The 12,370-nt window shown below is 42.1% G+C and overlaps 1 protein-coding gene across 11 annotated transcripts in view; it reads left to right on the top strand.

Annotated features, from left to right (window-relative positions):
* The first annotated feature begins 5,027 nt into the window (after positions 1-5,027).
* Positions 5,028-12,370, top strand: part of TACC2 (transforming acidic coiled-coil containing protein 2) — a 272,500-nt gene continuing 265,157 nt past the window's right edge. For 8 of the 11 annotated variants that reach the window (XM_053309040.1, XM_053309039.1, XM_053309041.1 and 5 more), the window contains exon 1: positions 5,036-5,178. The gene's annotated coding sequence lies outside the window, so the exon portion shown is untranslated. Of the gene's footprint in view, positions 5,179-12,370 lie in introns of all 11 variants that reach the window. The other 3 variants (XM_053309046.1, XM_053309047.1, XM_053309038.1) reach the window with 3 other exon arrangements.

The following is a 12,370-nucleotide window of genomic DNA, read 5'->3' as shown; positions in this document are numbered from 1 at the left end:
CTCAGTCAGCCACCACTACCGCCAACAACATAAGAAAAACGTACTACTGTATATTGGCACTGGAGAGACCATCTTTTAAATATTTTAGTACCAAAGACAACACACATTTTGACACGAAACGATACCTGAGTTAGGAAAAGGCAGGGACTCTGGGTTGTACTCCTACATTTTGTCTCTAGGTAGGCAGACAACCCCTATTAATAATAATAACACCTTAATTTGTTAGTCGCTCCACAACAATTGTTCTCTCAATATTACAGATAATTTATATTTTATCAGCTACTCTCGCTTTTGCTCTGAGGAAGAAAACATGGCATCTAAAAGAGCCAGGACAGTTTGTCTTCAGTCAATTGAATTGAAACTCTATGCTGTTTTTTCTCTATCTTACGTCTAGCATTTTTCTGTGAAATATTGTTTACGGAAACAACTACGGCAACTCGGCAGGCCTAAACTGAAACGCCAAGTCGCTCGAGTGTACTTCCAATGCTCAGCGTCTGTGTCGCGTTAGTGGTTATTTTTAGCTTTTCCTCCCGGGGGAGGAGAAGAAATGACGTACTACACGATTACGCTTTTAGCTTCCACCTCTCCACTCAAGGGGAGCTTTTTACCATTGCCACCGCCAGCTCTGGAAATTAACATTGTTATGGAATTTTCAGTCACTGGCTGCAAAAAAAAAGGTGGCAGTCTTGCCGCCTTTTACACGCAAAATTTATGCGCGTTTACTTTCTCAGACTGACACTACCTCCACGCGTGTATTTCAAAGGAAGTCTCGGCAAATGTACTCTGAGGAAATATTGAGTACTGTATATAAATATACACTATGCAGCTCAGCACACGGTGTACAAGAAATACAGTATACTGTATTGTTCATCCTAAACTGAAAACCATGTCTTTAAGCAAACTACAGACAATTACTTTGAACAGTGTTTCTTGGTATTTAAGGCGATCTATTGCAAATAAACCAGTAGAGGATAGCGGCGGCATATCCTCATTTTAACGTGCTACAATCAGCTGTAATTGAGCTGCTGCTGCTGTGTGTGTATATATATGTGTGTGTGTACACACACACACAAGATGTGTTTATTTAAGAAGTAGTGTATGTGTGCACGTTAGGAACACAACACTGCACATTCCCAGACATAATCATAGTAAAATGTTGTTGTTTTTTATTATTATATCATGAAATTTTAGCTTATTATACTTTTGTATGTATCCAGCCAATGGCGCAATGGGGAATTGACTTGATTAAGAAGCAGAAGGTTGCCAGTTCGAATCCCCGCTGGTACCTATATCGGGCAGCAGGTATATAAGAAGATAAGAAAAGGCATAGGGTCATAGGAAGCTGCCATATACTGAGTCAGACCATTGGTCTATCTAGCTCAGTATTGTCTTCATAGACTGGCAGCGGCTTCTCCAAGGTTGCAGGCAGGAATCTCTCTCAGCCCTATATACTGTATGCGATGCCAGAGAGGGAACTTGAAACCTTCTGCTCTTCCCAGAGTGGCTCCATCCCCTGAGGGGAATATCTCCCAGTGCTCAGACTTCTAGTCCCCCTTTCATATGCAACCCGGGGTGGACCCTTCTTAGCTAAGGGAACAAGACATACTTGCTACCACAAGACCAGCTCTCCTCTCCAAGGAGGCATTTCATACTGTGCAGGAGGAGGCAATAGTAAACCCCTCCTGTATTCTACCAAAGACAACCACAGAGCTCTGTGGTCGCCAAGAGTCAACATCGACTCGATGGCACACTTTACCATTACTTTTGTACGTTATGCTGATAAATACTCTCATGTGAGGTAGTTGCTTGTTACATGCACATATTCAAATACAACTCCTTCTGGCTATTCCCTTTGTGAATAAGCTATTGATTCCCTTCGTTATATGTACTATATAGTCTATTCATCCAAATGCAACACAAACCAGATACATACATGGAAATTCAGTCATACAATGCTTATGCCTTATGAGTTTGGAACTGAAAGTGAAAGTAGTTAATCCATAACAGGAAAATAAACTTTATCGAACATACCCTGCATTGCCTGAAATTTCCCTGCATTTCACCACTTTTTAGGTAGGGTTCCCTTTTGCTTTTCCTCTTATTTTTGAAGCTAGAATTGCCTGCATTTGGGGAAAATCCCTGCAGGGAAAATCACTGTGCTGTTCCAGTCAGATCTCACACACGCACACACTTAAAAGGTCTTCGAAGAAAAACTTTCAATGAGATATCAGAGATACTAAACTCTTTCTTGTTTCTAGCCTAAAATATAAACTTTTAACCACAACATTAATTCAACAAAAAAGCCAACTTAAAAACCTATATGGATAACTCACTGCAATTTGGTTAGCACTCCCACCCAGCCACCCAGAGCTGAACAGAAATATTATTTTGAATATGCACTGCTCAATCCTCAACATGTTTACAAGACTAGTAAACATCCCTTGTATGTGCAGGATAGCAGCTCAAGATTTTTTTAATCTGAAGTTAACAATATCTATTTTATTGATGAGGAACTTATATAAAGTAGTCTTTCTGTTTTAAAATATTTTTCATCAATTCCTGCTCATTGTTCACTAAACTCAGAGATAAGACCTTGAATATGTTCTGGATGACACAAAGCTTTTGATTTGGCAAACTTTGGAGCCAGTCAGTTCCAAAGCCAGGGAGTGACCACCTAGGCTACAGCACCTACTACTATGAATACTTACTTACTTCTACAACAAACAACAACAACAACATCATAGCCTTGCAGATACTGGACACTGGTTTAATGCACTCTAACACAACTCTATGCATGCTCTCTCAAAAGCAAGTCTCATTTACCTCAGTGAGGCTTACTCCCAGGTAAGTATGCATAGGATTGTGGTATAGTTGTTTGTTAACTCTGACAAACGATTCCTAGAGATCCCACTCCCACCCCACCCATCTGTAGGGGAAGAATGACAGTTCAGTCCGCAAATAGCAGAGCAAAACCAGATTGAAAAAAACCAAAGCAGCAAAGCAAGAGGTCTTGAGACAGTTCTTTAGTACTGAAGAACTACAAGGATTTATTTAAAGAAAAGGTTACAAACAAATGTGAAAGTGCCTGCAGCTTATTTCAGCTGTCTCTCATGGCTGAAGAGAGAAACCAAAACAGCCATGTCTGGAGAGACAAAATGGAGACTAACATTGACTGGAAGAACAAAGAGAGGAAGAGTCCAACACTTTTATCCATGGCTCTAACCTTACCAGTGGTCACTATGAGACATCACAGCTGAGAGCTGATGCTGCCAGTGTCCTAGCTCCAACACCATCCACCCAATCCCCCAGCCTTCAGAATATCAAGTCATTCAGATGCCTAAGGTTTCTTTCAATAGTCATCTAGAGATTGATGCTGATTTCTGGAGACTCCAGCAAATCCTGAGAGGCTTGCACCCTATATTGGGCCCAGAGGCCCACACCTACTAGACACATGCTGGCTAAATTTACAAGCAAGGAAGGTGGCTGGGGATTTCCTAGAAAGAATAAGATAGCCAAGAACTTGTTGCCTGACTCGCAGGAAATGTGTCGTGATTCATCCCTACTGCTGGACCAGGCTGTTCGTGAAACATAATATACCTATTTGTGTGTGTTTCCTCCATACAAAGACATACATTTCATCAAGTACAATGGAGAATTCTTCTCATCTCTGTTCCAGATTACCTTTAATATGCACAGGGAGATTTTATTGCCCTTGAGATTCCTCACAGCTGTACATAATGGGGGTGGGGTGTCCAAGACATTTTGTGGGCTGAGGAGAAAAGAATATGATGTCCCCACCATCATGTGCAGGTGTGAACTCATCATTCTTAGTCCATGCTGTCAGGACAGCGGTGGTGAGATCCATGCACTCTCAGATGATGGCAGGGATATTCCCAGAGGAAGGGAGGAAAAGAAAAAAGGTGTGTCCCAAAGAGATGAGGAGGGAGCATGTGGTGCGGAAAGCATGTGGTGCCTCAGTGTGGTGAGGAAAGGAGGAACAGTGGATAGCAGAATTGTGCTCCCTGTGCCCCTCCCCGCCTGAGCTGACCACCTCACCTTGACAATTCCGTAGGTGGCTAAGAGGAATCATCAACATATATAATATTACAAAAATATTTAAAATATAATATTTTTTACTGACCTGTGGCTGAGCACTGAAAGATCCATCAGGGAAAATGTATCTGAAAATCATGATCTTAATACTATAATACCATTCTGATGGTGCAATTTACAATTCTGCATCTTATACCTGTATGTAACCTGCTGGAGCTAATTTTTATTATTTTTATTTTTACATTTATATCCTGCTCTTCCTCCAAGGAGCCCGGAGCGGTGTACTACATACTTGAGTTTCTCTTTCACAACAACCCTGTGAAGTAGGTTAGGCTGAGAGATAAGTGACTGGCCCAGAGTCACCCAGCTAGTTTTATGGCTGAATGGGGATTTGAACTCGGGTCTCCCCAGTCCTAGTCTAGCACTCTAACCACTACACCACGCTGGCTCAAATGAGAAGGTACATTATATCTTGTTATATATAGGTCAAATCATCCTGGAGAGAATCTATCTATGTGATTGCTAAGAGTCAACACCAACTTGAAGGCACTTAATCAATCCATTCAGTGAGACTTGCTCCTTATTAAATGTGTGAAGAGGATTCCAGTCTCAGGGTTTCTAGGTGAAGGTTAATTTGATCCAGGTCTGACTAATTCTACCTAATAAGCTGAGAGAGAGAGAGAGATTCTACTTCCTTCTGAGACTGAGTACATGTGCTTAGGAGTGTAACTAGACATACCTAGAGCAAAAATCCCATAGTCTGCACTAGTATAATAGATAAATACTGGATTAAGTAACAAACTTAACCATTCTGCACCTAGTTTGCAAGCACCTGAGAGGGTGTGTTTGTGTGTATTGCATTTCCTTTATGCTATTTTCTCATCCAGTAACTGAGAGTTCTTGTAGAGAACTGACGTGATCTAGCTTAGAGCTCCCGGGGTCAGATTCCTTACACTTCACTGCTATCCAGCATAGTGTTCTCAAACCTAAGCCAAATCACATTAATAGAACACTTTCATGTGATCCAGAGGAAGAGGATCCACATACAGAGAAGGAGTAAAAGGCAATGAAGGATGCACTAAGATCAGGGGAAGAGTTTTCATTTTTGTATTCAAGTAAGACTAGGTAAGTAAATCCTAAATCAAACTTGTATGAGTCCTCTTGACAATAAAAAAGCTTAGAAGTGCTTGCTAGCCAGCTTTTGCAAAATGTTAAAGAAAAAGGCTTAAAAAAAAACCCAGACCTGATATGTTCACTTTATCCACATCAGCATGGATTTCTTTACAGCCCACATAACCTGCAAGCAGTGAGAACATGTATTTTTCTAACATTGAAGGCTGGATTTTAGTAGAGATATGTATCTTAAAGGTAGAAAAGGTAATTTATACCGACCTGAGATAAGAGATCCTGGAAACTGGTGTGATGGGGTTTTCCCCCACCCCCTCCAATTGTTGTCCTTTTGTTAAGATACCAGGACTGAAGAAAATGCTGTTTTAAAGTGTCATTGTGTAATCATCAAAAGCAGTATGTTTACCAATATATCATATGTGTGGCATGCGCTGCTTTCAATCATGCAAGTCTTATTCTATGCAAATATGCAATCACCTTCACAGCTAAATGACAATGCTGTACTAAAAATGTCCTGACACATGACTACAGTCTCCTCAGACTTCCACTTTGTAAACATACAGAATCAGAATGTAAGCATCTGTCCCTAGTCCACTAAAGTGTTTTTAATAAGTGCTAATTGGATGCTAATAATACGGTCAGCCTCTGAAGTTTAGCAAAAGGAGATGATAGTGCAGCCCATTTGAACTGCTTTTTATATACTGTCAGTGTACATGATCGATCCAGGCCTTGTGCATTGCTCAGGGACACACTTTTAACTTCTGAGTTCTGTAGGAGCTGTGGGAAGGTCAGTAGTATGCAGTGTTCATTGATTCCAAATGTTTTGTATTGGAACCTTATTTTTGTGTCAGGAATGAAGTGGAGTTGGTTATGGTGCTGAATGAGTGCTGAGACTTTGGTCTGTAACTGATAGCAAAAACATTATGTAGTGCCAGGATTTAATTCACTAATTGTGTGATTTGTGGCATGCCTACTCAGAAGTAAGTCTCACTGACTTAAATGGAACCTAGGTAAGAGTAGACACTTACAAGGGCATAAGCCCCATCTAACAGATGGTATTTATTTCTCAGGAAATATGCATAAGATTGTGCTGCAGTGATTTAATTATATGGCGTAAACGTGCTGTGAAGCCACGAACACACCCACTGTGCATATGGTAAAGCTACAAATGTACCTTGGTTTTTATCCTTGCTTTTCAAAATCTGTATACCGAGCTCTCTTGCTTTGAAAGAAGAGTATTAGGAATGATGGCACATGTAGAAGTGCACTGCTCAGCAGGTCTGAATGCCATGTAAATCTCTTATTTGACTAATTACATTTTTCATAACATACAAGTTAGGACTCGATGAGCACATTTAATTACTCAGGTTTTGGAATAAGCACAACTAATATTTTAGTTTCATGTTCTCTACAAGATTTTACCACCCCACTCTGGGAATCAAGGATCCTGGCTGAACGGTGGATGCTCACTGTTGTGCTTGTGTCTGCTTGGAACAGGCTGCTGCACAGGAAACCAAATGAGATAATATACACAATTCCGCCTATCTTGTGAACCCTTCTTTCTCTCAGTCACCTGTTGTGCAGTCACTGCATGTGAGCCGTGTATGGGGACCTGTTTCTGTTGTGCCCAAGTGGTTCTTTGCCTGGTGTACCCCAAAAGTCCAAATAAGACACGGCTAGAGTGGAGAGCGTTCAAAGTTTTATTCTTTGCAGAATAATGGCTGAAGGAGATCCTTCTCAAAGCATCAGCCCTGAGCTTCCTCCTCAGGGTGATATTTATACATAGTTTAAACTATGGGATCAGTCATCTATTACAAAAGTTACAAATCCTATTACAAAAAAGGTACAAATCCGATTACAAAATGTTACAAATTAGCATCAAGCCTCGGAGCTGTTACTCTTACGCATTCGCACATGTCTTCTCTATCTCTTGCTTCCTCTGAAGCTGTTGAGATAACCTAATCTGTTGAGACAACAAGTTTTGAAACTAGCTTTCTTGCAAACTGACTGTTCCAAGTTGGGAGGGGGTAAACTATCAATCCAGCAGACATTCAAGATGGCGTAGGTTATGCCAAGTTGTGCCCATCACTTCTATGCACAAAATTGGTATTGATGGACTGAGTATGACTAGAAAATAAATATCAGCTGGTTTTTAGTTTCATGGGCAATTGTAGGGGGCCATGAAAAGTCTTAAATGTATATTTCTGCACCTTCCAGGAAGGTTGTCCTTCAAGATCCAAACACAAACCTAACTGAGGCTCCTCTAACCCAAACTTTCCCTAAGCCCATGTAATTTGAAACAAATAATAACACTCTTCTTCTTGTCTCTGTTACTGGGGTTCCAGGGGCCATGGAGGGGATTCTAGAGGCAGGGCAGGAGCTCCAGGGCTCCACTGAAGGGGGGAATGTAGGAAGAGGAACAAGCTCTGGCAGTCCATGGTCTGTTGGATCTAGGATGCTTTCACCAGGGCAGGGCCGAGGATCTTGGCTGGGTTGTGCTCATCCTCCTCCTTCTCTGAGAGGGTCTCCTCCAGGTCCAATGGATCCTGATGCTCAGCAATGTGAAAGAACTACCTTTTTATGATCCCATCAACAGGATCAATATAGTTTTGAATAAGTATGAACTGTTTTATGAGAAATACATTCAACCTAACTCAGCACTGATCATGTGAAGAGCTTCCATTGGGAGACGTTATTTGAGATGTGGTGTTTGGTGATGACAGCTCAGCTGGGGTTTGGTCTGTGGTGACTGCTACTTCAATGCCAAGTACATATGTGAAACCAAGTCATGATGAACATGCCCATGTGAACTCGACCTCATTACATAGGAAAGACCAAGCACAAATGGAGGCAGTCACCAGGCAGATTATTGGGGTGCCAGCATTGTGGCAAGATCCCCTCTCTAGTGCCATTGGAGAAGCTTTTCAGGACTGACGTGAGCCTTGCAAGCTTTGCAAGCAGCAATTATCCTCAGGCTACTTACAAAGCTTGCAAGAAGCACAAGGAGAGAAGAGGTGGCTGCTGGCAACCTTCCCTCCTCTTCACTCTCTGTGTCACTTGCAAAGGTTGCTTTTGAAAGGGGGCTGGTTCCTACCAAGGTGGTACGGCAAGGTACCATTTGGCCCCTCACCTCAAGTTCTTCAATACCTTGTGAATGAGGAAGAACCATAACAATTTTAATAGCATGATGTCCACATGGGGGAAGAATCAAAGACCAGTTGAAGTGAAATAGTGCAGATGGTCTGAGTTATCTCCTAATGTGGAAAACAAATATTAGAGAAAAAGGAGAATGTATTGGAAAAGGCTGCCTGTAACAATCCACACTGTTTATTGCTCACTGTTTCCAAGCCATTCCAAACTGTAAGCTGATGACTGCACTTAACCACTTTTTCTATGAGAATGTTATGTTACCCACCAATCTGGAGCATTACACAGTTCCGCCGAGCCAAAATCCACCATGTAGTTGTAGGGTACAAAATCCATGGTCAACAGTGGTTTCATGGTTTTGTCTGAAGCTTTAGTCATTAGATGCATGGCAAAAATAATGTGTTGGTTGAAGGGAAAGGTAGCCATGGATATATTTCCAACATCAAGGATATTTTATAAACTATTCAGATGGGCTTCAACATTTGTTTAACATAGCTTCTAATGTAACACGAAGAGTTATAAGCAACAGCTCACAGTTGGCATTCTAACCGCAGCAATGCTTGACATTTGTGTTTTTGTAAATATGAAACCAGCAATTTAACAAAATAGTTTTATGCCTTTCAGAAAAGCAGAAAACAATATAAAGTTTTACTAATCTCAGTGCCTATCCTGTCCTTTTTTTTCATCAAAGTATATGAACAGTATCAGTCTGCACATTAGAAGTATTCTTGATTCCAATGGCAGAAGGGCATTGGAACTTTGACCTGGGAGATGTAGGATTTTTCCAGACACGGAAAAGCTCTGCAGTGTACCAGGCTTCAGACCATAGTTTTTATAGGAATGAGGCCAGTGTGCTCTGGCCAAGGGCCCAGAGACAAAGAAACATAGGAAGCTGCCATATACTGAGTCGGTCCATCTCACTCAATATTGTCTACACAGACTGGCAGTGGCTTCTCCAAGGTTGCAGGCAGGAATCTCTCTCAGCCCTATCTTGGAGATGCCAGGTAAGGAACTTGGAACCTAGATGCTCTTCCCAGAGCAGCTCCATCCCTTAAGGGGTGTTGGGAATTATCTCTGGTAAGACATACTCTTCTATTATAGCAGAGTGCACAGAGGCAAAACATAGCAGAGTCTGCCTAGGCATGCGTGTATGCTGAGAGTAAAAGAAACTTGGAGCCAGTTCATAGTTTCAAATAAATATAAGGAGTCTTTATTAGTGAACTCCATTCTAGATAGTAAAGTGGAGAGATAGGCTCTCTTATCTATCTATCTAGCTGGATGCAGAGGGATGGTTTCTGCATCTCTGCACACATGGTGCAGGGAAAGAGGAGCGTGGGTGTTGCAAGGGAGAAGAAAGGGAAGAGGAAGGGGAAGGCAGGCAGGCAGGAAGTCCCTAAGAGTAGCAATCTACATATCAAAGGGATAGTGTCAGAGCAGGAGAGAAGCAGGAGAGATGTTTTGAGCTGTCTAGTCTCTGACTCACTAGTCTGTCCCCCTCTGTCATTGAGACATGAGAAAGCGCAGAGTCCTTCACTTCCAACAAGGGGAATATCTTACAGTGCTCACACTTCTAGTCTCCCTTTCATATGCAACCAGGGCAAACCCTGCTTAGCTAAGGGGACAAGTAATACTTGCTACCAGTGGTGGAGCCAGACTACGAGCAGCCCATGCCCAGCCGGCATGGCAGCCCCACTCACCCCGATGTCAGACTCACCCCTGATGTCAGACGCGGGGGCTAGCCACACCTCCGCATCAGAAGTGGGGGCATGGTCTGGCTCCCAAATGGGGCCACGCGGCCCTGTTCTGGAGTTAGAGCCAGGCCAGCGCTGCATTTGCATTTTATTTGAAATAAATGGCTGACCCCTGAGTTCCTGATGAAAAGTTGGCTCTCAACTGGGTCACCAAAAAGCTGCTGCTGCTGTTAACAAGGTAAGCCTCCCACAAGACCTTCTGGGGGCTTACTTTAACTCTCTATCTGTATGTATGTATGTGTGTGTGTATATGTATATGTATATATATATATATATATATAGAGAGAGAGAGAGAGAGAGAGAGAGAGAGAGAGAGAGAGAGAGAGAGAATATGAATATTTATATACTGTACCGCTTTTCAACAAAAGTTCCCAAAGTGGTTTACATAGATATAAATAAATAAAATAGTTCTCTGTCCCCAAAGGGCTCACAATCTAAAAAATAAACATGATAGACACCAGCAACAGCCACTGGAGGAATGCTGTGCTGGGGTTGGATAGGGCCAGTTGCTCTTCCCCTGCTAAATAAAGAGAATCACCACTTTTAAAAGGTGCCTCTTTGCTCTGTTTAGCACGGAGGGCACTCTTTAGCTGCTACTGGTGGCCGCCACCTTCCTTTACCTGCAATGCAGAATTCTCATCCTGACCAATACATCCAGTGACAAACACCAGAACACTGCATTATAGATTATTTTTTTAAAGATGGTAGCCACCAGCACAGCTATCCTACCCTCCTGCTGCCACAAAGGCACTTGGAAAGGGCCAATGTTCCCTGTAAGAAGGCTTCCCAGATGTTGTTGACTACAACTCCCATAATCTCCAGCCAAAGGCCATTGCAGCTGGGGATTCTGGGAGTTGTAGTCAACATCTTGGAATCCCTCTTACAGAGAACACTGGAGAGGGCCCCCAGAAACATTATACTCATTCTGGATGTTTGTCCCGCAATCCTCTCTGTTTGTAGTATTGACAGGAAGGGACAGACATACAGTGGTCCCTCGACTTACGTAGTTAATCCGTTCCGAACGGACGTTCGTAAGTCGAAATTTTCGTAGGTCGAAAAGCGCACCCATGGAGGTCTGGAAACATTCATAAGTCAAGGAAACCGCATCTAAAAATTCGTGAGTCGAGGAAGCCAAATCTAAACCGCCAACTACTTCCGGTCTTTTTTGTCATTCGTAAGTCGAAAACGTTGGTTGTCGAGTAGTTCGTAGGTCGAGGGACCTCTGTATAAGTATCCTGTATTGCTGGTGTGTATAGTCTGTGGCTGTTGTATACTCATTGGATATGGGCATGGGATTCCCCTTCAAACCATCATGCAGTTGCTTCCCTGGCATCTTTGCATAGCTGAAAACAGAAACATGAAGATCTACACCTTTCTTTTTATATTATCTACAGAAAATGTAGTTGTCACTTTCACATGGTTTATTTCTCCCCAGACATATGCATGCTTCAAATGCATCTTTAGCATCAAACCAGACGTTCAAAATCATTGGTGTAAAGGTTATGTCCATTTTAGATAGCCCACACAGACATCAGTCTGTGGCTTGTACACATAGCCCATTCAGCTTTGTGCTGCTACAGTCTTTTTCTGCCTTGTATACATTTGTAGTACCAGTGTAGGTTCAAATTGGTATGCATGTTTATAGGGGTACATTGTGTTAGCAATCCTCAAAAAACATGTGCAAGAATCCTTGGAGTTTTTTTCTTTAGCACTAAAACGAACCTGAAACTTTTCTGTAAGCAGCAATTCAATGCTGAAAGCCCCTAACCTTGCCTTACTATTTTATAAAGCTTGGCCTCAGTTATGCAAACAGTTACAGACCCAAGAGTCTTATTTGCAAACAGGGGTTCCATGTTTGCAGATATTTTTAGGATTGGAGCCGATCAGTCTGGCCAGCCTTTGACTCCTCTCCAGATCAAAGTAGTGAAGTCTGAGGATAGGGTTTCTGCATTTTCAAAGACCAATTACTCAATAGAAGAGAGTAGTCTACTGGGAAGAAATTTTCCTGGACAATCTGGACACTAATGTGCAGGCAGGAATCATAACTCATGCCAAAACCTAAATATTACAACTAACGTTTGCCCTGAGATTACAAAATTGATGATGTGTTTCAACATTAGATACTTCCTGAGTGACGAGGCCTTTCCAGGTTAGATAAAAGGCAGGAAAACAGGTGAACAAAGGAAGGAAAGAAAGCAGGGAAAGTGAGCATCTCCTTCTGCATCATCCTTCAGAAGAAAAAGAACAGGAATGTGAGAGCTGCAGAACATAGTTATCATAGTTATGCAGGG

The sequence above is a fragment of the Hemicordylus capensis genome, chromosome 3, assembly GCF_027244095.1.
Source record: "Hemicordylus capensis ecotype Gifberg chromosome 3, rHemCap1.1.pri, whole genome shotgun sequence".
NCBI lineage: Eukaryota > Metazoa > Chordata > Lepidosauria > Squamata > Cordylidae > Hemicordylus > Hemicordylus capensis.
The sequence above is the reverse complement of the archived record's forward strand: the minus strand, read 5'-3'. Positions and strand labels throughout refer to the sequence as shown.